We start from the raw sequence: 23516 nt of genomic DNA, 5'->3' as shown, positions 1-23516 counted from the left end.
TCACACTGTTTGCTGGTAACTACTAGAAACATTCCCTTTTGGCTTTGCAAATTTTTGTGTTGACAAAGAATGTACCCGGTGTGGCTCCCACGGTCTCAGCTGTGGTTGAGCCTAGAAAAAGTATAAACTTGAAATTAGAGGATTTGCATTTGAGTCCTGCTGGGTTTGCTGCATTAGGTCTCAGCACCCATGTAATGTACAGACGCACTAATTACCCTCTGAGCTGTGTGAGAAGCAAATGAGATGATGCCTGTGAAATGCTTTGTGAACTGTAAAACCTACATAGATGTTAATGTTTTCTTCATTCTTATCCCCTCCTCCTCCTCTTCTCTCCTCTCCCTGCCTTTCCCCTCCCCTTCACCTCCTTTGCTTCTCATATCTGATGGAAATTTCATTTAGCTCAAATAATAAAATATGTGAAATTGCTTTAAACCATAAACAACTATTGTTAACAGTCTCTTCTCTCATATTGTGTCCTCTACACTGTCATGCTCTTTTTCAAAATGTCTTTCAGGCCCTGGCTGATGTGACTCAGTGGATTGAGCACCAGCCTGTGAACCAAAAGGTGGCCGGTTTGATTCCCAGTCAGAGCATGCACCTGGGCTGCAGGCCAGGTCCCCAGCTGGGGGTATACAACCAATCAATGTATCTTTGGCAAGTTGCTGTTTCTCTCCCTCTCTGCCTCCCTCCCTTCCCCTCTCAAAATGTAAAGAAACAAAATAAAATCCGATCAAGATTTAAAATAAAAAGTCTCTCAAAATCTCATGCCCCAGTATTTTAGATTGTTATCTAATTCTTAGGTTATCTAACTCTCCATGTGTTTATATTCTGTGTCCTGTGTTGGACTGAGAATGCAGCTAACCCAGCCGAAACATGGGGGAAACTGCATCCTGCCCCGCCTCTACCTGGGCTTTTTGCTACAGAATGTCTAAGCTTCGGTCCCTAAAGGAGCAGAGCTTGAGCAAGGGGCTCTGTGCTATCACTATAATGGTGAGTGAAATCCCAGGAATCACGAGCAAGGGATGAAGGGAATAAAACAGCAAAGGAGGGAGAATCAATCCTACTTTGCATTACGGAGCCAGCTGCTGCAAAGAATAATTGTTTGATCCCATGGACCAGTTCTCCAAGAAGCCCCTTAAATTGCATCCCAGGAGAATCCAATGATTCCTGTCTCCCACTGGTCCGAGGATTCATACTATGAGATGCTGACTCTCCCACATGTTTGGGTATTGGAAGACACGTAGGGTTCTGCACCTCGGTGTCAACTGGGGAGTCCCAAGGCAGGAGGCAAGTGACACAGTGTGAGGTGAGGAGCTGCATAGTCGTGCCCATGTGAAGCTAGCTGGAGCCTGCACAGATCTGGTCCCAGCAGTGGCAGCTGGAAAAAGAGGAGGTGAGGCCAGAGAACTTGAACTAGTGCCTAACAGGTATCAGATACTCAAGAGCTAATAATAAGTTCCTTTTTGGCTCAAGCCAGTTGGGACGAGGTTTCTACACAGGCAGTCCTGTGTCCGCAAACCCCATCTCCCCACTCCCTGAATTGCTGTAGCACTCGCTGTCTGTCCGAGCCGTTCATTTCTGCATGGAAGTATATGCTGCCGTTTGAGTTATTTAACTACACGGCACTGATGTGTGCCCTGTCTCCCCAAGAGGTCTATGTAAGCAGGGCAGCAGCTCCTGCTCTGTGCTTCTAGGAATGTTCACGTCTCTCATATAAAGTAACATAGTATTTCCATATATCTCATGCCGCTCCTCCTGTATAGTTTAAAAAAATCTCTGGATTATTTCTAAGACTTAATACAATATAAACAGTTATACTATATTGTTTAGGGAATAATGACAAGAAAAAAGTCTGTACATGTTTGGTCCAGACAACCATGATAGGCCTAACTGTACAGTTAACATCAGGGACAACATAACTTTATTTTTTCAGATATTTTTGACCTGCTATTGGTTAAATCTGTGAATGCAAAACCTGCTAATATGGAGGGCCAGCTGCATTTGGCTGAGCTGATTTTTCAAGCTTCGTAAAACCCAGCATTTTGCTATTTGATCATTTCCATCCCAATGTGTTTTTACCCAATACATGCTGGGTTTTCTTCAGCCTGTTCAATTTGATCGTTTGGGCCCTGGCTGGTGTGGCTCACTTGGTTGGGCTTCACTCTGAAAACTGAAAGGGGGTGGCTATTCGGTCAGGGTGCACGCCTGTGGGTCCCCGGCTGGGGCACCTGTGGGAAGCGTGTTTCTCTCTCACATTGATGTTTCCCTCTCTCTTGCTCTCTCCCTTCTTTTCTCTTTAAAATCAATAAGCATGTCCTTGCATGAGGATAAAAATAACTCAGAATTTTTTTTAATGTATCATTTGGGCAGTAGTTACACAATCAATCACCAGATAATTTCACATGCTCAGTGGCATTCAGATTCTAAAGTTAAATCGTTGTTCTTCTACTCTCAGTATGGCTCATATACAAAATGTTAAGTGACGTGTAGAATAGCTCCAGAAGATTTGATAGTGACCCAGATAGGAACTCCAAAAGTTCAGAATGGAGAAGAGAACAAGCAGAAGGAAATAATTAAATTGTGGAAAAGTTAATACATTAATTAGATGAAAAGTAAAGATTGGATAATAGGTTTGCTGGACTAGGTATCTGTGTTCTCACAGGACTTTCCAAGGATAGATGTTCTTTTCAAATGTCCACAGAGTAGTTTAAAATGGCCTGTGTAATGTATCACAGTGAAAATTTACATAAATTCCCCAAAGTAGAGGTCTTATGATCCAAAGTGTCCAAAGAACATTGACACCAGAAGTTAACAACAAATATAGCCAAAAAAAAAGCAAAACTAAAACTCCCCCACTTAACTATTTGCTTTCAATTTTAAAGTACTTTTTGAAGTAGCTCTTATTTTAAAAAGGAAATCAAAACTGAAATGTGACATAATTTGTAGTTAAATAGGAAATCAAACCTGAAACAAAAGGTTAATTTAGAGTAATAATAATGTGGACACTATATACCAAATCCTTATAGAATGAAGATAAAGTGATAATTGGAGACATATTGATTACCTTAAACACGTTTATTAGAAAATGAGAAAAACTGAAGCTAAGTTATCTAAGTATTCACCTCAGGATGCAATAAGAAGAGAAGCAAAGAAGACCCAAGCAAAGCAGAGTACAGAAATTAATAAAGATAAAACTGAAATGGATGAAATGACACACATCAGACATCCAAAATCAAAAGCTGATGATTGACCAATGCAACAGATAAAGTATTTAGAAGTCTGATTAAGGAAAAAGGATTCAAGTTGATAATTTTAGCAATAAGAAGAGTGCATGATTATAGAGAAAGCGGTTATTAAAGAATTAATACAACTGGATTAAGTCTAGATTAAATTGATAATTCTCGGGGAAAGTAGAAATTATCTCAATTGACTTAAAAGATGTAGTAACAGACCTAAATAGACAACCAACAGTAGAAAAAAAATCAGTCTGAGCTCCAGTCACAGAAAAGAAGCCAGGCCAGGGCGGTTTCATGGTGAGACCGTGCAGACTCATTCCACAATGCAGGCATAACGCTGACAGCAGTGTGGAGAACCTTCGAACAACACCAAAACAAATACAAAACAAAATGAAATCCAAAGGCTAAATTTGTTTATAAACACAGATGTTTAAAATCCTAAATGAAACAATTAGCCCATTCAACCAATGTATTAAAAGTAATGCAAGGATGATTCAACATTAGAATATTTGTTAATGGAATTCACTACACTAACAGGCCAAAGAGGAGGAAAATAATCACTTCAATTGATCTTTCTCTCCTTGGGAAAAAAAAAACAAAAAGCATTTGAGAAAAACCAATACCTTTAAATGATTAAAAAACAAAAAAAACCTTTTTAAGTGAAGTCAAGAAGATAATCTTAGGACTTCTGGCCAAGATAGAGGCATAGGTAGATACACTGTGCGTCTTCGCACAACTAAAATAAGGACAATAATTTAGAAACAAAAAACAACCTGTACCAAGAGAAAATTGAACTGTATGGAAGTCCAACAACCAAGGAGTTAAAGTAGACACATTATTCCAGACCAGTAGGAGGGGCGAAGTTGGGCAGCCAGGCAGGGAGGGGTTGCAAGTGATGGCTGGTGGACCCTGGGCTTGCAAGGCAGACCCTGTGAGGCACTGGATTGTGGAGGCGCGCGGCGTGCAAGTCGGCTGGCGGATGGGGTGGTCCCACATTCACACACAGATAAACCAGGCAAAACTGGGGAGCAAGACAGACCTCACAACCCAGGGCTCCAGCGCTGGGAAATAAAGCCTCAAAACACCAATTGGAAAGACCTGTAGGGGTTGAGGTGCCAGGAGAGACTCCCAGCCTCACGGGAGAGTTCAATGGACAGACCCACAGGGTCCTAGAATGTACACAAGCCCACCCACCAGGGAATCAGCACCAGAAGGGCCCAATTTGCTTGTGGGAAGTAGGGGAAGTGATTGAAATCCAGCAGAGAGCAGAGCAAGGGCCATTGTTCCCTCTTGGACCCCTGCCCCACATATAGGATCACAACCCAGTGACATGGGTTGCCCCACCCTGGTGAGTACCTAAGGCTCCGCCTCTCACTACATAATAGGCACGTCCAGACCCCCACCCCCCCCCAAAAATGGTCCAAATGAAAGAACAGATCAAAACTCCAGAAATAATACAACTAAGCCATGGAGAGGTAGCCAACCTATCAGATGCACAGTTCTAAACACTGGTGATCAGGATGCTCACAGAATTGGTTGAATTTGGTTGCAAATTAGATGAAAAAATGAAGGCTACGCTAAGTGAAATGAAAGAAAATGTATAGGGAATCAATAGTGATGGGAAGGAAACTGGGACTCAAATCAATGGAGTGGACCAGAAGGAAGAAACAAACATCCAACCAGAACAGAATGAAGAAACAAGACTTCAAAAAAAAATGAGGAGAGACTTAGGAACCTCCAGGACATCTTTAAACATCCAAATTATAGGGGTACCAGAAGGAGAACTGGAAGGGCAACAAGTGGAAAAGTTATTTGAACAAGTAATAAAGGTGAACTTCCCAATCTGGCAAAGGAAATAGACTTCCAGGAAGTCCAGGAAGCCCAGAGAGTCCCAAAGAAATGGGACCCAAGGAGGAACACACCCAGGAACATCATAATTACATTAGCCAAGATGAAAGATAAGGAGAGAATCTTAAAGGCATCAAGAGAAAAGGAGACAGTTGCCTACAAAGGAGTTCCCATAAGACTGTCAGCTGATTTCTCAAAAGAGATCTTACAGGCAAGAAGAGGCTGGAAAGAAGTATTCCAAGTCATGAAAGACAAGGACCTATATCCCAGATTACTCTATCCAGCAAAGCTTTCATTTAGAATGGAAGGGCAGATAAAGTGCTTCTCAGATAAGGTCAAGTTAAAGGAGTTTACCATCACCAAGCCCTTATTATATGAAATGTTAAAGGGACTTATCTAAGAAAAGAAGATAAAGAAAAAACATGTATAGTAAAAGGATAGCAAACTCACAATTATTAACAACCACACCTAAAGCAAAACCAAAAGAAACTAAGCAAACAACTAGAACAGGAACAGAACCACAGAAATGGAGATCACATGGAGGGTTAGCAACAGGGGAGTGGGAGGAGGAGAGAGGGGGAAAAGGTACAGAGAATAAGGAGCATAGATAGTAGGTAGAAAATAGACAGGGGGAGGATAAGTATGAGAAATAGTATGAGAAATGTAGAAGCTAAAGAACTTATAAGTATGACACATGGACATGAATTAAAGGGGGGGAAGTGGGTGGGAGGGGGTGTACAGGGTGGAGGGGAGTAAAGGGGGAAATGGGACAACTGTAATAGCATAATCAATAAAATATATTTTAAAAAACTAAAAAAAATAAGAGGTGAAAAAAATAAATAAAACCTTAACTTGGTAAAGTTTTCATCAGAAACCTATACCATATGTTATACTTAATAAGGAAGTAAAGCATTTTCTTCAAAATTAAGAATTGAGACTATTTGAGTTGATACTATTGTTAGTATTAAATGAGCCTGCAGTACCCAGCCATTGTAATAACAGGAGAAAAGGAAATAAAAGGAGTCATCAATAAGAAAAGAGACATAGTGGCATTATTTATAGATGACATGATTATCCATGCAGAACATACAAGATCACTCCCTTAAAAATGATGGCAGCTTATGAAAGAGTTTAACAAGGTGGTATATTAGAAAATAAACATACAAAAAAAATCAACAGCTTTCCTATACAATAGCAATAATAAATTAGGAAATGTAAGGAAAAAGTATAATTTACATTAATAATAAAAACTACAAGGCATTTAGGAACAAATATTAAAATCTATATACAGAAGTTATAAATAAAACTATGAAACTTTATTGAAGGACATGCACATATAGACTATATGGAGAAATAGCTTATATTGTGAATGAAAAAAACCAGCATTAAAAAGATATTCATTCTGCCCTAGCTGGTGTAGCTCAGTGGATTGAGCATGGGCTTGTGAACCAAAGGGTTGCTGGTTCAATTCCCAGTCAAGGCACATGCCTAGGTTGTGGACAGGTCCCCAGTGGGGATGTGTGAGAGGCAACCATGCACTAATGTTTCTCTCCCTCTCTTTCTCTCTCCCTTACCCTCTGTCTGAAAATAAATAAATAAAAAATCTTTTAGAAAAAGATTATCTTTAAAAAAAAGATGTTCATTCTCTTCCCTTCCAGCAAGACTTTTAATGGATTTGCTGATTCTAAAATTCATCTGGAAGAGTAAATATACAAGAATAGCCAAGAACATTTTGAAAGAATACTGAGAGGAACACCTCCTTTTATATGTCAAGACATACAACAAAAATATCGAAGATATAATAACAAAAACCATCATATTGCTGTAAGAATAACTCAGTGGGTAAGGAAATGGAACACAGTCCTGAAATATATCCTGAATAAATAGGAACTTAGTTTATAATAATAACAGCAAGTACACTTTGTGCGGGGAAATGGTGTTGGGACAACCAGCTATCAGATTTAGGGGGAAGAAGTTATATTGCAACTGGAAAAGACACCAGCATTTGGGCTGCCTGTCACTATCAAATCCAATAAGCAATGACAGCGATTGAATCTTTTATGGCCGCTTTATTCAGATGGCCGGCGATCCAAGAAGATGGAGGGTTCCTACCCTAACAAACCATCTTCCCCTCTCGTTCCTGGCCAGATCTTTTATAAGGGGGTGGGGAAGAACAAACAAGGGGTGGTGAGGGCTTTGAGGTTCAGAAGCTGCAACATTCCTGTCCTGGGCAGTTAGCTGATCCCATGTGGGAAGGGTGGTCATCTGCTCTCCCTGGAACAAAGGTTTGTATGTCCCCAGGTGGTAATCTTCTATCAGTGCCCCAGGAGGTCGGCTGTTTTTCCCAGGAGCCAGAATGGGCCTTATCTGTAGTTTCTGAAACAAAAGCTTTAACATAACACATTATTTGCTAGACTCATAACTTTTGACCCTAAGCTACAATTTTCCAAGCCTTGAGTCCCCTATCAATATCACCACATACACAAAAATTCCTGGTGACTTACAGGTCAAAACATTTTTAAAGCCTATAAGTCAAATTAGAGATAAATATAAACATAATTTTTTAAATTTTGAATTGGGCAAGCCCTAATAGGAAAGGCCTCAACCCTAAAAGACATAAGCAAAAGATTAACAGAAGGACTACAGATAAACTGATTTATCTGGTAACAGATGACCAGATGAACACTTCCTTGTACAACTAAAGAAACCATAAACACACTAAAAGACACAGGGCCAACTGAGAGAAATTGTTTGAACAAAAGCCTAATATTCATAATATTATAAAGAACTTGTACAAATCAACAGCTGAAGTATATATAAACCCAATGGAAACTGACCAATAGTAAAATGGGGTCCATTCACTGAAGAAAAGAAGTACAACTTTGTAATAAACACATAAAACGATAATCTCACTAATAACATGGGAAACCAAAATGAAAACAATGAGATATTTTATATTGTCCACTGATTTGGTAGAACTTCCTAAAAACTGCTAGTTGTCAGTGTTGAGCAAAGGGTGAGGGAAAGGGGCTGTCTAACAGAATTTCCAGTTCGTTAAGTAAGGGTGGAAGTGGAGATCAATGCCATTTTGTAGTGAGAGCAGAAATGCTCCTGTGTGTGCAGAAAGATCTATATTTAAAGATATTTTAAAGACTTGCAGTTTAGAATTACAAAGGAAATGGTAGCAACTTAAATGCCCATCAATAAAGGAAAGTCAAATAATTTTAATACGTCTTGTGCTTTGACATTGTTGACGAGATGGAGTCATACTGATGAGGGAAGAGTATCTGTACCAGAGGTAGTTCTCCACGCTTTACATCTACTTAATCCTCACAGAAACCCTATGAGGAAGATACCGTAATTTCAGCTGTTTCGCAGATGAGGGAACTGAGGCACAGTAGGCTAAGTCATTCATCTGGGATCCTCCAGCTGGTAAGTGGCAGAGCTGGGATTTGAACACCAATAGGCTGCCTCCCTAGTCTGTGGCTTCAGCATGACCCTAAATCATGCTTTCTCATATGATTATGATATACTGGGAAGAAAAGCAAACCACAGAAAAATATTGAACAACCTCATCTTTATTAAAAGTGTTTTAGTGCACAGGAAAAGCGATTTCATTTGGTGAGGGGTAGCTTTGAGGGTAGGCGAAAAGGCATTTCATTTTGACTCCGTTCTCTATATATTGCTTGAATTTTTCACAGTGAGAAGTTACTTTTGCAATTAAAGGTAATATATTAAGCCCTGACTGGTGTGGCTCAGTTGGTTGAGCATCTTCCTGCAAAGCGAAAGGTTGCTGGTTTGATTCTAGGTCAGGGCACGTGCGTGGGTTGTGGGTTCGGTACCCCGTTGGGGCGGGTAGGAGAGGCAGCCGGTCAGTGTCTCTCACATGGATGTCTCTCTCCCTCTCTTTCTCCCTCCTTTCCCCTCTCTCTAAAAATAAATAAATACAATCTTTTTAAAAATAATAATATATTAAATATATTTTAATATTTACTATATAACATATAATTTACATATTTAAATTATTTTTCTATTTGGGGTCTACTTCTTTGTTTATATAGTGTTTGTTTCCAGAAGCTTCCTCTAGTGCAAGCTTCTATCTGGCAATACTGAGAAAAGAATGCTCACACCCCATCTATTTTTCCTACATTCCAAAAGCATTTATTAATCCCTCTGGAAGAGGTCTGACGTTTGTGCATTTTGAAATACCTATTTGTTACAGGAATTCTGTAGATGGTCCCGTTGAATGGTTTTAAGTCAACACCTAACAGACTCCCTGATAGAGTTTGCCCTTTAGTTCCCATCATCTGCATTTCCCTTTCACAAGCCCTGTGTAAAATGCTGTGCTGGGTGCAGGGGGTTATAAGACTGTTAAGCCCCAGCCCTGGCTGGTGTAGCTCAGTGGATTGAACTCGGGCTGTGAACCAAAGTGTTGCAGGTTAGATTCCCAGTCAGGGTACATGCCTGGGTTGCAGGCCATGACCCCCAGCAACCGCACATTGATATTTCTCTCTCTCTTTCTCCCTCCCTTCCCTCTCTAAAAATAAATAAATAAATAAATAAAATCTTAAAAAAATAAAAAGTCTATTAAGCCCCAGGCTAGTAGGAGCAACAGACACTTCCCATGCCAGCAACAGGGGAGCCATCTTGGATATCTCCTCTTGCTCACTTATTTCCAGCCTGCCACTGAGTCCACCAGTCTGATCTCCTACCTGTTGATTTAGCCCATCCGCTGTGGTCCAGGCCATGGGTACCTCCTCCCTGGACCGCTGCACCCGCCTTCTGCTAGCTTTTCTGCTTTCACTTCGAATATCCCCACTGTTAATCCACTCTTTGTAAAACCTCACAACTAAGCAATGAATCTTTATAAGAAGCAAATCAGATATATTCCTATAATCCTGCCCCACCAGGGTAAACCCATCAGTGTCTCCCGTTTCTCTTAGGAGGGAGACCAAAACCCCCACTGCTGTCTGCCATGCTCCACAGGCCCGGGTTCCTGCTTGCCTGTCCTGCCACCGCAACCGGAGCTTACACAACTTCCTCGCCCTCTTTTACTTCCTCAAATTTGCCAGGCTGCCTCCCACTTTGCCTGGGGCCTCTCACCCCACCCTTTCAACCTTATTAACCTCTACTACCTTTCAGCTGTTATTTCACTTTTCTGGGGAAAGCTGCCCAGACCCCCACTGGCAGAGTGAACCCCTGTTCTTTATCCCCAGGACTCCAATGTAGGTATTAACTCACCAGCTGTCTGGAAGGCTGCCTGGGAGGTCCAAATGGGAAAGAACTGTGTTTATTATGTTTCTTACAGCTATCCCTGGAATCGAGCACAGATTCTGGCTCGTTCGGGTGCTCAATGAGCACTTGTTGAATGAATGAATGAATGAATGAATGAATGATCCTGCTGTATTACCAGACTGATTAGATAAGGCAGCTGGGGGCATGATGGGGCATGTTGAGGCATGATGAGGCTGTCCTCGCCTGGGAGGTGGGGAAAGCATCGCAGAGCAGAAGCAGGTCTACAAGGAGGCAGGGGAAAAGGACATTCCAGACCCAGAGCTGCAGAAGCCTGATGGTTGTGGAGTCAGACACAGAGAGGCAGAGATAAGACTACAGCTGTGGGCGAGCCCAGCTGGGAAGAGCTCTACACACCAAAAAAGGACTTGAACTTTACTCTGTAGGTAAGGGGGTATCTGGGAAAGTTGTTAGGCAATCTTTCTCCACTCCCTTTCTCTTTCCCTCTGGGCTTCCCTGCTTTCCTTCCTTCTGGAGACTGGGAGCAAAGTCTCTAAGTCTCCAGACGACATGCTTTTGGTTGCAAAGGAAATGAGGAGGGATTTGGAAGGGACCAGTGCTCAGTGGACCCCTTTTCCTGGCCCTGGCTCCAGAGGTGCAAAGCCAAGCCAGAGTAGTAGAAAAAAGGAGAGACACACCCCACGGCCACCACATGACCCAATATTTTGTCATCTTTGGAATCCCTGTTTATTTTTCCCTTCAGCACTCTCTTGGAGTTCAGGGTTGTTTTTGTTTAGCCACAGAACGAGGTTGGATGTGCCTCAGAGTCTCTTCAAAATCTCGTCTGCATTGCCGACCAGCTGGGCTCCTCTGAGTAAGATCTCTCCTGTGCCCTCCTCATCTGGGAGAGGCAGGCTTTTAACAGGTGAGCTGGAAGCTGAGGAAGGAAGCAGCCACGATGTGGCTTCTGGAGAGCGGGCAGGAAGGTCCCTGGCCATAAGGATGTCCTTGATAAGAGCCTGCAATGCCACTGTTAGAACTTGATTCCTTTGAAGGTGCGTGAGCCCCTGGGAGGAATAACATCTGAGGTAAACCCTGACCACTCGCCAACTCTGGCAGTTAGCTCCCAGGGTCCTGCCATATTCTCGAGAGCCCGAGGTTGTCTCAGTCAGCTGTTGCTGTGTAACAACAGGTCAGATGACTTACTGTTTCTCACTGTGCTGTGGGTTGGCTCTGCGGGTGGTTCTGTTAGTCTCACCTGCAATCGTTCACGCAGCTGCAGTCATCTGGTTTGGGCTGGAAGGTCCTACATGACCTCGCCCCCACGTCTGGTCGTTGGTGCTGGTTTTCAGTTTTCCAAGTGACTTCTCATCCCCCATAGACTCACTGAATTTCATCCAGAAATGATTCTCTCAAGGTTGTGGAGGTTGATGGCAGAAACTGGAAGACTCCTTTAGGCATAAACTCCAGAATTTGCACAATGGTATTTCTGCAACATTCTATTGGTTAGTGAAAAAAAAATTTTTTCATGAGGCCAGTCCAGAGTCAAGGAGATGGCAAAACAGACTTGACCTCTCTCAGGAGAGGAGGAGCAACATCACATTGCAAAGGGGTGTGGACGCAACGAGCGGTGATTCACTGGGCCATTATCCTAACGATCTTCCAGAGGTCTGAACACGTATGAAGTGTTTGCTTCAGGGCAGCAGGCTAGAGGAGCTGTAAGTCCCTATTCTTTGCCAGCATCTATTTCCATGCTCTTGCCCAGGATTCTGTTATCTTTTGCCAGAAAGGCCACAGCCTACAAATCCAGGCTACTTGCCTCCACAGGGCCCATTGAACTATGTAGTGCTACTTGGCTGAACATCTTGAGTCGTTAAAGCGTGGGGAAGGCCCCAGGCCCAGTGACGTGCTGGTAAACTGGATGGGTTGGGGGTGGGGGCGATCCGCAGCACTTGCCAGTTTCTATGGTATAAATACTCCTACTTTGGCCAATTTCAAGCCACCAATGTAATGTCACTGAATGAGGAGTGGGGAATAGAGATACATACACATTTTTCAAGATTTTATTTATTTATATTTAGAGAGAAAGAGAGGGAGGAAAAAAGAGATGGAGAGAAACATCGATGCGAATGAGAAACAGCAATCTATTGCCTCTCATATGCGCCCTGACCGGAGTTGAACCGGCGACCTTTAGCTTTGTAGGGTGTTGCCCTACCAATGGAGCCATGCTGGTCAAGGCTGGAGATACAGAATTCATTCCTGGCCCTATACAAGCTAGCTCCCCACTTTTTCCTTATCTCTGGAATTTTCTAGAAAAAGTAAATACATAAAAAAAAGCAAAATCTTGGTGCCAAAAGAATAAAATGCAGTTAGAAGATAGAGTCTTGTCTTCAAAGACAGGGAATTCCACAGCTGTGACGCAGGCCACGGCAGCTGTAGAAACGGGGCGGACTCTAACACACCCAGTGACATCTTCGTGTGGGCACCCACAGTATGTGGGAGGGTGTTCACCTAAACCATAGTGATTATTTCTGGAGGTGATGGTGGATGAAGGTGAGAGACCAGTCCTGATATATTTCTGTACCATCTTCATATATATATACATACAGTGAATGTGCATTTGATATGTAATTAAATAATTCAGATGAAATAAGCACTCACCATCTTACTGAACTTTGCAGACTCTCTGACTCAGGGACACAGAATCCCAGAGAAGTTAGGACATTTGCACAGGTAGGGGCACCGCCAAGACTAGAACCCAGGTCTCCTGACTTCTGATTCAGAATTCCTCCCTGTGACCTTCCGGCGGCCCCACCTCCATACAGTTACCGATCAGGAAGACAGTGACCACCCTACCACCGAAAGCCTGTGGCAATTTGCAGAGACTGCCCCTGGGAGACTGCACAGGGATCGGAAGGCAGGCCCCTGGGAGGAGCTTCCAAAAGACAACAGCACAACCGCTTGGGGATAAACCCCATGACCCACAGAAAGTCTGAACGCCCCCCCTCCCCAACTCGTGTCATTTAGCAGTGAGGAAAAGCGAGTTATGGAAGAAAGATCCTCCTATCCAAGGAACTCTTCTTGGAAACTTCATCACTGGTACTAAATCGGTTGGTTGAAAATTCTTTTTTTTTTTGAGAATTTAATGTGTGTTTGAGTTGTTTTTCCCTTTTTCTTGTGCCTGTTGCTTAAACAACCTTCGGGCTTCAACCAAGTAAGTACAAGGCCAATAAAATGCAATACAAAAGCAAGCCTCAATAAATTAATGAAAATAACACACAGAGGGCACCCTTATCTTGCAATGGGAGGAGGAGACGTTGTTTTTCAGCAAAGGTCTCGCCTTGTTTGGGATGACTGTGGGAGGGAGGTCAGGGAGAAGGAGCACCCGCTGACCAAGACAAATGGGAGAGGGAAGGAAAAATACCCTCTCTGAAAACAGAGCGCGGTGGCTGCGATGCCCGCTGTCCTTCGGCTCAGAGCTGCGTTCAAGGATGAACGGGACGTGTTGAGGAGCCAGGCTAACCCGCAGGGGCCAAACCATCCGGGACCTTGGAGGTGAAACGAGTTCAGCCCAGCCTTCAGGCTTTGCTGGAAATGTTCTATATCTTCTACCTCATTTCTAGTTCCGCGGGTGCGCCCTCCTCCCTGTCATGCAGAGGGCTGCTTGAGGGCAGCATCCAGACCTCGCCTGTCTTAGTGCCTCTCGCAGTGCCTATCACAGTAGCACCTTCTTGGCAAATGGGCAGTGAATGTGTGTTAAGCGAAGGAATCACATTTAAGGCAAGAAATACATTGTGCATGGACTTTATTAGTTGGCTTTTGAGGAGGGGTGGGGAATTGGAGATGGGTAGGAAGTAAAGGATCCAGTAAAAGATCGTCAGGCTGTGTCCCCGACTCACAGAGCTTACAGACAAGTCCAAGACACACTGAGGAGTTTCTTAACCATTTAGCTCCTTGCCCCGGGGCCTGTTCATTTCTATGGGTTGTGGACAAACTGGAGACTCAGTCTTCTTCTGTCCCTCACCCCCACGGGCCCGGCCAGGCCAACCGCAGGAGAACAGGAGCACACGGGTGGGAAAAGCAGCGGGCCCACAGTGCAGTGGCTGGTTTAGGCTCCTACACTCCAGTTGGGTCCTCAGGAATCGAGGACAAGGGCCAAGGCTGAGGTCCAGGGGTGGAGATGGGGCAAGGCGCCCACAGGATGAGCAGAAGCAGGAAGAGCAGAAGGCAGATTTCAGCCAAGGCCCTTAAAGAGTGCAAAAGATCAACCCGAAGGAAGCAAGTTCAGGTGTCAGGTCCAAAGGGCAAGAGGAGGACTGTAAGTGGGAGAGGACCCAGGTGGCTCTGGAATGGAGTGGGAGCAGGCTGGGCCAGAAATGAGTGGCCCGGAGTGTCAGCACGGGACACCAGAGATGCCAGCTGTGAAGGTGTGGATGGCTTAGGTTAGCACAAAAGCTCTGGACCAGGGCAGACAGGCACATTGCACGTGACCATACAGCCCTTGTCCCGATGCTTAAAACAAAGCGCCGCAAGGTAGCTCCGACCCCAGGAAGGGGAGCGCCAAGTGTGAATGCTTCCTAAACCCTTCTCTGGCCAGCAGCCCTGCTCCAGGACACGCTTCCCCCCACCAGTTGCATACGGAGAAATAGATCTATCCTCAGATTTATGTCTGCCTCCCTTTTGGTGATAAAATGGCTTGTCTTTTATGAAATCACGGTGATGGTAGTGATGAGCTTTGTGGTTGTGTGAATGGCCTCACTTGGCTAAATTAAAATGTTGGTAACATTGGTCCACAGATTTATGGGGGAGGGAGGTGGAAAATAAAGCATCATTAAATCCCAGTCTGGTTATTTCTGCTCTCAGAACTGAAGTCCTGTCCCCAAACCCCAGACTCCGGCTGCCAAAATGACATCACCATCACCAACAATAACAACAACACAGCACTTGTATGGCACGCACTTCTCCTCCCCTTGTTCTGATGTCCTGCCCACCCAGATGAAGCCAATATCTGGATCTGGCCCTTCCTACACTGACCTAGCCCACTGTCAGCTGAACCCCGGTTCTTTTTCTGTTATCCTCACCAGAGGACATGCTCATTGATTTAAGAGGGGAAGGGGTGGGAGAGAAAGAGGGAGAGAAACGTCATTCAGTTGCCTCTCCCATGTCCCCGACTGGGGAACGAACCTGCAGCCTAGGTATGTGCCCTGACCGGGAATCAAACCCACAACCCTTTGATTTATGGGATGCCGCTCCAACCAACTGAGTCACACCAGCCAGGGCTGACTTCCTGCTCTGATGGCTCTCCTACTACTTGTTTCATGTCTTCACTGACTCCAGCCACTTAGAAAGTAAAGTTCTGCCTCAAAATTTCTAGCCAGTGGCTGTGTCTCCACGCGCTGGCGCCCAGTCCTCCTCCCCAGACCCTTTCATAACTGCCTGGTTGAGCCTCCTACCAGCTCCTCTGAATACCGAGCACCAGCCCCGGAAAGAGAGCCACCTGCTGCCTAACTGCTGGCCCCCAAGCTAACTGTCTGTCCAGCCGTTTCTGACCCTCCTTGGCCCTCAGCCCACCCTCCCATTAATCTGACTCTCCTGCTTGCTTCCTGCTAAAATCTTCCCCGAACAAACACTCCCCCGCTGTTTCTGGTTTCTGGGAATAGCCCTCATCGTGCCTCCTCTGAATAAAGCAGACTTGGAACCAAATACTGTACTTCCAGGCCTAGGCTCGCTGCTTTCACAACCCTTTACTTGCATAACCCTGTGCACTTTGCCATCACCTTATGAGGCAGCTACTGTTGTTATCTCCATTTTCCAGATGCGCAAACCCAAGCCCAGAGAGGTCAAGTTATTTGCCCAAGGTCACACAGCTAGGAAGTGGCAGAAATGAACTCTGAACCCAGGTTCTAGAGGCCTGTCCCTTAACTACCACACTACCTGGCTTCTCTCTAAAGTCGAAGAAGCCCTGCCCTGGGAAGTTTGGGATCAGATGAGTCTCATTGGCTTACAAGCTCCATGACTGTGGAAAGTCGCTGGTTCTCCGAGTCTCTGCTCCTGCATCTTCCACGGTTCTGGAAGGCTCAACGCTCGGCGTGTGGTGGACACAGTCATGGACCCCGCCCTTTCCTCCGTTAAAACCCCGGCAAAGCACAAACATGTCGTGAGTGGGGCCTAGGTATTTCATTCAGGCCTCTGGAAATGTCAGGCACAAACGAGAAGAATAAGTTCTGTGTGTAAAGCGTTCTGTGGCTGAAGGAGGAGGAGAATGTGGTCTGAAGCGTGGGGTCTCGGGTCTGGCTGCCCAGGTTTAAGTCTGGGCTCCGACCTGTTTGTGATTTGGGGCAAGTTTCTTAACTTCCCCATGCCTTGGTAACCTCATCTTTAAGGAGGATGACAAGCATAATAACGTGTATCTTACGTAGGGTTTCTGCTAATTACAGAGTTTATACATACATATAGATATATCCCCCATATGTATATATGTAAAGCCCTTAGAACATTGGCAGACACACACTGTTAGTCTCTGGGGATACGGCCACTGGCTGTCACTACCATTTTGTAGTCAAGAAAACTACGATTCCAGTCGGTTGAACGATGTTCCGCACAGCGCGGCTTTAGCAGAGTGGACCGGGATTGAAATCCAGACCCTCTGGTGACAGACCTGGCAGCTCCTCCATCTCTTCCAGGACTTTCTTATTTCCATCTCTGGTGTGACTGCTGTTGGCTGTGACTCCCAGGCCAGCAGTGTCTAACCTCATTAACCCACTCCTGCAAGAGGCAGGCTCCTCCTCCAGGCTTTGTTCGCAGGCCTGCGCCCATTCAGCAGCCTGTCCACCTCCACCTCCACGCCGGAGCGCTGCAGAATACTGCCGTCAGCGGGGAGGGCATCTACCTCCATCAGGTGCCTAATTATGCAAATCCTGAACACAGGAAAGAAGGGGAGACTGCGGCCTGCCAAGGATGATTGATGAGGCTGGCTGCTTCCATCTCCCCTGTTGTACAGGCCGGAGGCATTACCGTGAGAGGAGCTCAGCCAACCTATCTCACAGTTGCTTTGTTGCAGAGGCTGGGGCGAGGAAGGCTGCACCGGGTTAATATAATTCTCCGGTGACTCATCCGAGGAGAGGGCCTGTGATGGATCATTAAGCTGTCTTAGAACTTATTTCAAGCCCACGCCCCCAGGATGAACACTCTCAGTTTGTTTATCGGGTCTCCAACAATAGGCCACTATTGTCCTGCCCCACAACTTGGTTACACAATCTTTCCCCTTGTGCCTTTCAGCCACCTACTGAAAATCTGTCTGCACACTGAGTGCGCGCTCCCATCCCTTTGCCGAGTGCTCGGCTGGCGTGTCATCTCATCTTTGGGGGTGCGCTTACTGCCTTCTTGACAAGCTCCGCTCCGCTCACCAGGATCCCCCTGAAACGGAGGCACTTAGTCTCCTGTCCTGAGGCCCCCGAGAGCAGATTCTCCCCCCACCCCCCGCCTCACCCTGCTGCCAAATCTCCTCACCCGCGCTGACTCCACACAGGGTCTGGACCTCTGAGTTATCCACCTCCTTGCGCCTGATGGTTGTCCTGGGTCTTCCCATTACCTTCCAATCCTCTTTGATCTGGTTCCCCTTCTGATTCTTGGGCTGATTTCTTCTCATTGTTTAATTCTTTTAAAAAATATATAAATAATTCATGTTTATTGTCGAAACAAGACTACAAATTACCCATAATCCTGCCACCTAGAAATAATCTCTACAAACATTTGGGGGTCCCTACTCTTGGACCTGCTTCCTCACACTCCGAAGTTGACCTCTGTGCCCTTTCTGGCTTGTGTGTGGATCTCGACTTTGGAGTCGCCTTCCTCGTGACCTCAGTGTAGCTCCCAAATGTCTTCCTGGCATTTGTGGAATAGCGCCCTCCTGGCCTCCTGAGTGAGCAGACCAAGACACTAAGGCCACCAGGTCATTCCTCTGTTTGCAACCTTCCATGGCTCACCATCACCTTAGGGATAGAATCAAGATGCCCCAGACTCGCACCCATTGTTCTTCGTGACGTGAGCCTGGCCTGCTCTTCCTGTCTCTTCACTCGCCTCCCCGCTGAGGGTGTTCACTGTCTGCCCCGGTCAGGATTTGACCCCCCTAGGAGTGGGACTGCTCTCGGCACCCCAGGATTTTTGCACCTGCTGCTTCTGCTGCCTGGCATGAGCGTCCTTCCCCCCTCCTTTGTCCAGATAATTTCTACTCTTCCTTTAAGACTTAGTCCAGCATCGCCTCTTCCAGAAGCCTTCCTTAACCACCTCACCTCCAATTTTGTCCCACCTGAGTTCAGCGCTTCCTCTCGGGGAGGACCCGACATGTCACCTATAGTACCTGACGCAACTAAACATCTGCTGTCTTGTCTCTCTCTCTCCCTCGAGAGGCTGTGAACTCTACGAGGGCAAGTACTGGGTTTGTTTGTTTAACTCTGGTTTTCTAGCCACTAACCAAATGTCCAGCCCACAGTCTACGTTCAGTTTAGAGCTTTTTTTGCTGGGCCCTGGCCGGTGTGGCTCTGTTGGCTGGAGCACTGTGCTGTAACTGAGAGGCTGTGGGTTTGATTTCTGGTCAGGGCACATACCTAGGTTGCAGGTTTGATCCCCGGTCCAGGGGTGTACAGCAGGCAACCGAGTGATGTTTTTCTCTCACGTTGATGTCTCTCTTTCTCTTCCTTCCTCCCTTTCTCTCTCTCTCTAGAAGCAATGAAAAAAAAATGTCCTCAGGTGAGATTAAAGACCTTTTTTTTTTTTTTTTGCTGGCTAGAATGTAAGAACTATACCTGTAGCAACCCCATAGTATTCTTGCTCAGGAAGTGAGCATCTTTATTGGATCTAGGTGTGCCTCACATTTCAAAATTAAATCAGACTCTAAGATTGCACACACCTAGGATCACAATGCTTTACGTTATGTAAATCACCCCATTTAATATCATTTCAACTTCATAGCATCCGCGTGAGAAACGAATTATTTTCATTTTACAGATTGGTCAGGTTCAGGGACACAGCAGCATCTTCAAAACAGTAAACAGCAAGATCAGAATTTGAACCAAGTTCAAAATCAACATCATTCTCTAAAACAAGGATAGAGCTTCGATCGTCGTTAAGGTTTTTGGACGCAGAAGTTTGCTTCCCCATCTGGATCCTTGTAATCTAACAGTCAGGTAGTCCTGGGTTCACGTCCTCCTCAAAGGTAACCGGGAGCTTTATGCATGAACTGTGGCTCCATGGGTGAATCTCTTTCCTGCTGACCCTCAGCACCACCGTTGTCACCACGTGGCTCAGGTCCTGTCCTTTCCGGTCCCTCATCTCACAAGGGTGATAAACTTTCTCCAGTCACCTTTCCTTAACCAAACACTCTCTGCCCATTCTGAAGAAATGCTGCATTGCAACCCACAAATAAGGCACTGCCAATCCGGGGGACGTAGAGGGTACCTTGACCTGCCTTTAATATCTTAACAGAAGGACTCTGATACTGAAAGTTCTTTATGGGTGGAAAAGTGTCTTGTTAGACTCCATAGGCTCTCATTCACTCATTCGTTCAAAGAATGTTTATGGAGGATCTAATCATCAGAGTTAATAATAGTAGCTAACACTTACTGAGAGCTTACTATGTGAGAGGCACAGCTCTACATGCTTTAGAAGTAGTAACTCATTAAATCCTCATTGTTGAGGATTCCCACAGGCAGGAACTATTATTATGACAGTTTTATGAATGAGTAAACTGAGAGACAGAGAGGGTAAGTAACTTGTCCACGGCCACACAGCCTATGGTACACTGCCTCCCTGCCATGCATCATGCGTAAGGCTCTCTGCCAGCTTTCCGTATATAAAAGTAGGACACAGGCCCTGCCCCTAAGGAGCTTATGGCTCATACAAAAGACACAAAAATTGCAACCACTCTGTGATCGTCCATGGTGCTGGAGACACATGCAAGATGAAAAGACACACAAGGACATGATGTTTGATGGCTAGTTGATGACATCATGGAGGAGGTGACATTTCAGCTGGGTCTTGAAGGACTAGTATGAGTTCAGTAGATTGGAAAGGGTGGGTTTCTAGGGGCGAGTAACTTTGGCAGAGGGGAGAGAAGATGCAAAGCACGGAGGCAGAAAAAGAAGAACTCGCTTGAAGAACAGTGAGCCGTTCCAAGGGATTGGCTCACAGGGTCCATAGGGAAACGCAGCAAGAAATAGGCTGGAATAGTAGGTTGGGCCAAACCGTGGAAGGTCTAAGGGAATTGTACTCTATGTTGTGAGAAATAGAGAGTTATGAACATATTTTAACAAAGGAGTGGCGTGATTAGATTTGTGTCGTGCCTGTGAGCAGTGAGGAAGATGGGCAGACAGATGGAGAGAGAGTCAAACCGGGGAAGCCGGGAAATCAGTCAGCCCATTCCTGTTTGGAACGAACCAGGCAGAAACGGTCCCCCTAAGAAGCCATTGGTTGGAGAAGTATTTTAAGAAGTAGAGTCGGCAGAACTCGAGGACCCTGAAGCTTCTCACTTGGGCCTTGTGTAAGTGGACTGGCACTAACCTTGCAGTGGGCATCCAGCCCCCGGTCAGACACGGGCCTGCCCTTGCAGAGCCCACGGTCCAGTGGGTGAGGCAGACCAGGAAACAGACAATCACAAGACAAAGGCGTGCGTGGGCCACCCACAGAGCCCAGTCCTTGGCACCTGATGGTGATGTCAGAGCAGAAGCAGCACTCGTCTCCCCTCCACCCCTTGGACGGTCACTCTACCTCCCCTCCCCTCGGGTTGTCCAGTTGTCTCTCCCCCAGGGCAGAGGCCAAGCGTCTGGTGTGCCTATTTGGGGCTGGCAGGGCTGGAGCCGGGGCACAGCTCCTATTAAAACAGTGCAGAAACTGGGCATCCCAGGGTTTTAGCCCTGTCAGTGTCTGTCCAGGAAACGCCACTAGGACAGAGTAGAAACCCCTGGTCCGAAGGGCCAGGGCTAGGGAGACAGGGCCGAGAGTTTGGAGGTGGGCAGATAGGAGGCCAGGACAAGCCAGAACATGCAGGATGATTGCTGCAAACCCGGGGTGGGGGTGGGAGGCCTGCTGTTTCCCCTAATGGGCTGGCGTACACACGCTGCATGGGCTCTGGGGGCTGGCAAAAAGGGTCAGGGGTGCCTTTCCCACACACTGCAGAGAAGTGGCTGGCCTCCCATGTAAGCCACACCCGTTCACCTAGGTGTGCGGTGGATTGCCAGGAATGAAGGGTTATTCTTCCCGGTTGTTTTAGCAGGAGGCAAGTTGCAGGAGACAGAGGGAGGCAGCGAGAGAGGAGCCCAAAGCACCGATAGCAGGGCCTGGGAGGAGAGGGCCGCCCGCCACTCTCCCTCTCCAGTTGCTTCTCTCTTTACAAACACAAAGGAATGAACCGGGTCAGCAAAGCTGGAGGCTGTGTTTAAGCTGCTCGTGCTGCTGAGCAAAGCAGGCAGTGCCTGCTGGATCAGTTGGGACACCCACAGAATGCAGGGCCCCTCTCAGGACAGGGTATGCACACTAGGTCAGCCGCAGGGGCAAGGAGCTGGGCAGAGAAGATCATGGGAAGTGGGAGGCTCAGCGAATAGGAAAGACAAAGGAGACTGGGGAAGAAGGATGGAAGTCAGGGCTCCGTTTTCTGTCTGTGCTTCCTGCAGCTCTGCTCGCAGCAGCCTCAGGCCACAAAACGGCTCCTTGGAAAGGCCGAGGAGGAGGGAGGGAAGGCTGCATGGGGCACCCCCCACCACCACCTGGGGAGTGTGTGGCCTGACCTTCCCCGATGGGAGATAGCAGGTCCCTGAGCTGTGGAGCGAAGGGAGGTGCCCAGGAAGGGAGGGGCCTCGGGAGGAGAGCTGGCAGCTGTGGCCTGGGGTCCTCACCTCTCTGCAGCTTTGCATCGATCATTCGTTGCTGTCTCTTCATTGTATTAACTTTACTTTGTAACTGGGTTGATCAGCAATTGTTCTTCCTGGAGGGTGCAATTAGGATTATAAATAAAGGCAAGTGGAGAGTCTGGGTGACCAAACTGTGCCTTCTGGGCTGTAATGAGCCCAGGGCCCCGCCCCCACCCCTCCAGAGCACCCTCCCTGGAGAGCCCATTTTCTAGAAATAGTCTTGCTGCTTCCTGGGCTCAAACGGAAAGCTGAGGTCTCAGAGACTCCTCACACTTCATGGTTTGGAAGGAATCAAGCTTGTAAACCTTGACCTTCTAGGGACCAATTAGCTTTGGGTATTAACGGTAGGAGCATTTAAAAAACAGTTTTTTTAAAAAAATTTATTTTAGAGAGAGAAGAAGGGAGACAGAGAGAAATATTGATTTGTTGTTCCACCCATTCATGTGCTTATTGGTTGAGTCTCTCTTGCACGTGCCCTGACCAGGAATCAAACCCACCCCCGTGGAATATCAGGACGATGCTCCAACCAGCTGAGCTACCCAGCCAGGACCCTAGGAGCCTCTTAAATTTAGAGCCCACGTGCATCCCAGAAGTCACTGCTTCTACATGAAACCTCCCTGGGCAGAGCGTACGTTCCTTCCCACGTGTCCCACTCGGGCTGAATCCCCTCACTGTCCACCCTCACATGCCCACCTTTGCTTGGTCTAGTATTTGTCCTCTGCTATCTTAAATCATGCGCATCATTGTGCCATTCTGGAATCGCAGATCATTTGGGGCAGGAATCACATCTTTGAGGGGGTTTTTAAGGGCCATCTAAGGACCATCTGCAGAGCATACACTAGGTGGTGGAGGTGCTGCGGCACACCTGGCTGCGTGTTCACACCGGCGCTGCCCAACGGAGCCCTCTGCGATGTGGGAAACGTCCCGTGTCTGCGCTGTCCTCTGCGGCAGCTGCCGAACCGCATGTGGCTATGGAGCCTTTCAAATGTGACTGGTGCAAGCAAGGAGCTAAAATCCTGCATTTATTTCATTTTCACTTATTTCTTTTATATTTAAATAGCCATATGTGTTGTCCAGGCTGGTGTGGCTCAGTGGATTGAACACCAGCCTGTGAACCAAAGGTTACTGGTTCAATTCCCAGTCAGGGCACATGCCTGGATTGTGGGCCAGGTTCCCCGGTGCGGGGTGTGCAAGAGGCAACCACACACTGATGTTATTATCCCTCTCTTTCTCCCTCCCTTCCCCTCCGTCTAAAAATAAAGAAATAAAATCTTTTAAAAATATTGTATTTATTTAT

General features: G+C 46.3%; 1 long non-coding RNA gene across 1 annotated transcript; it reads right to left on the bottom strand.

Moving 5' to 3' along the window:
• Nucleotides 1–17839: 17839 nt before the first annotated feature.
• On the bottom strand, nt 17840–22341 carry LOC123816623. Its single transcript, XR_006785317.1, has 3 exons — nt 22205–22341; nt 18923–19034; nt 17840–17973 (listed from the first exon to the last, which is right to left on the bottom strand). It is a non-coding gene; the product is annotated as an uncharacterized LOC123816623 (long non-coding RNA).
• Nucleotides 22342–23516: the final 1175 nt, after the last annotated feature.

Source organism: Phyllostomus hastatus, unplaced genomic scaffold, assembly GCF_019186645.2.
Source record: "Phyllostomus hastatus isolate PE091 unplaced genomic scaffold, TTU_PhHast_1.1 phas_contig_210, whole genome shotgun sequence".
Taxonomy (NCBI): Eukaryota; Metazoa; Chordata; class Mammalia; order Chiroptera; family Phyllostomidae; genus Phyllostomus; species Phyllostomus hastatus.
The sequence above is the reverse complement of the archived record's forward strand: the minus strand, read 5'-3'. Positions and strand labels throughout refer to the sequence as shown.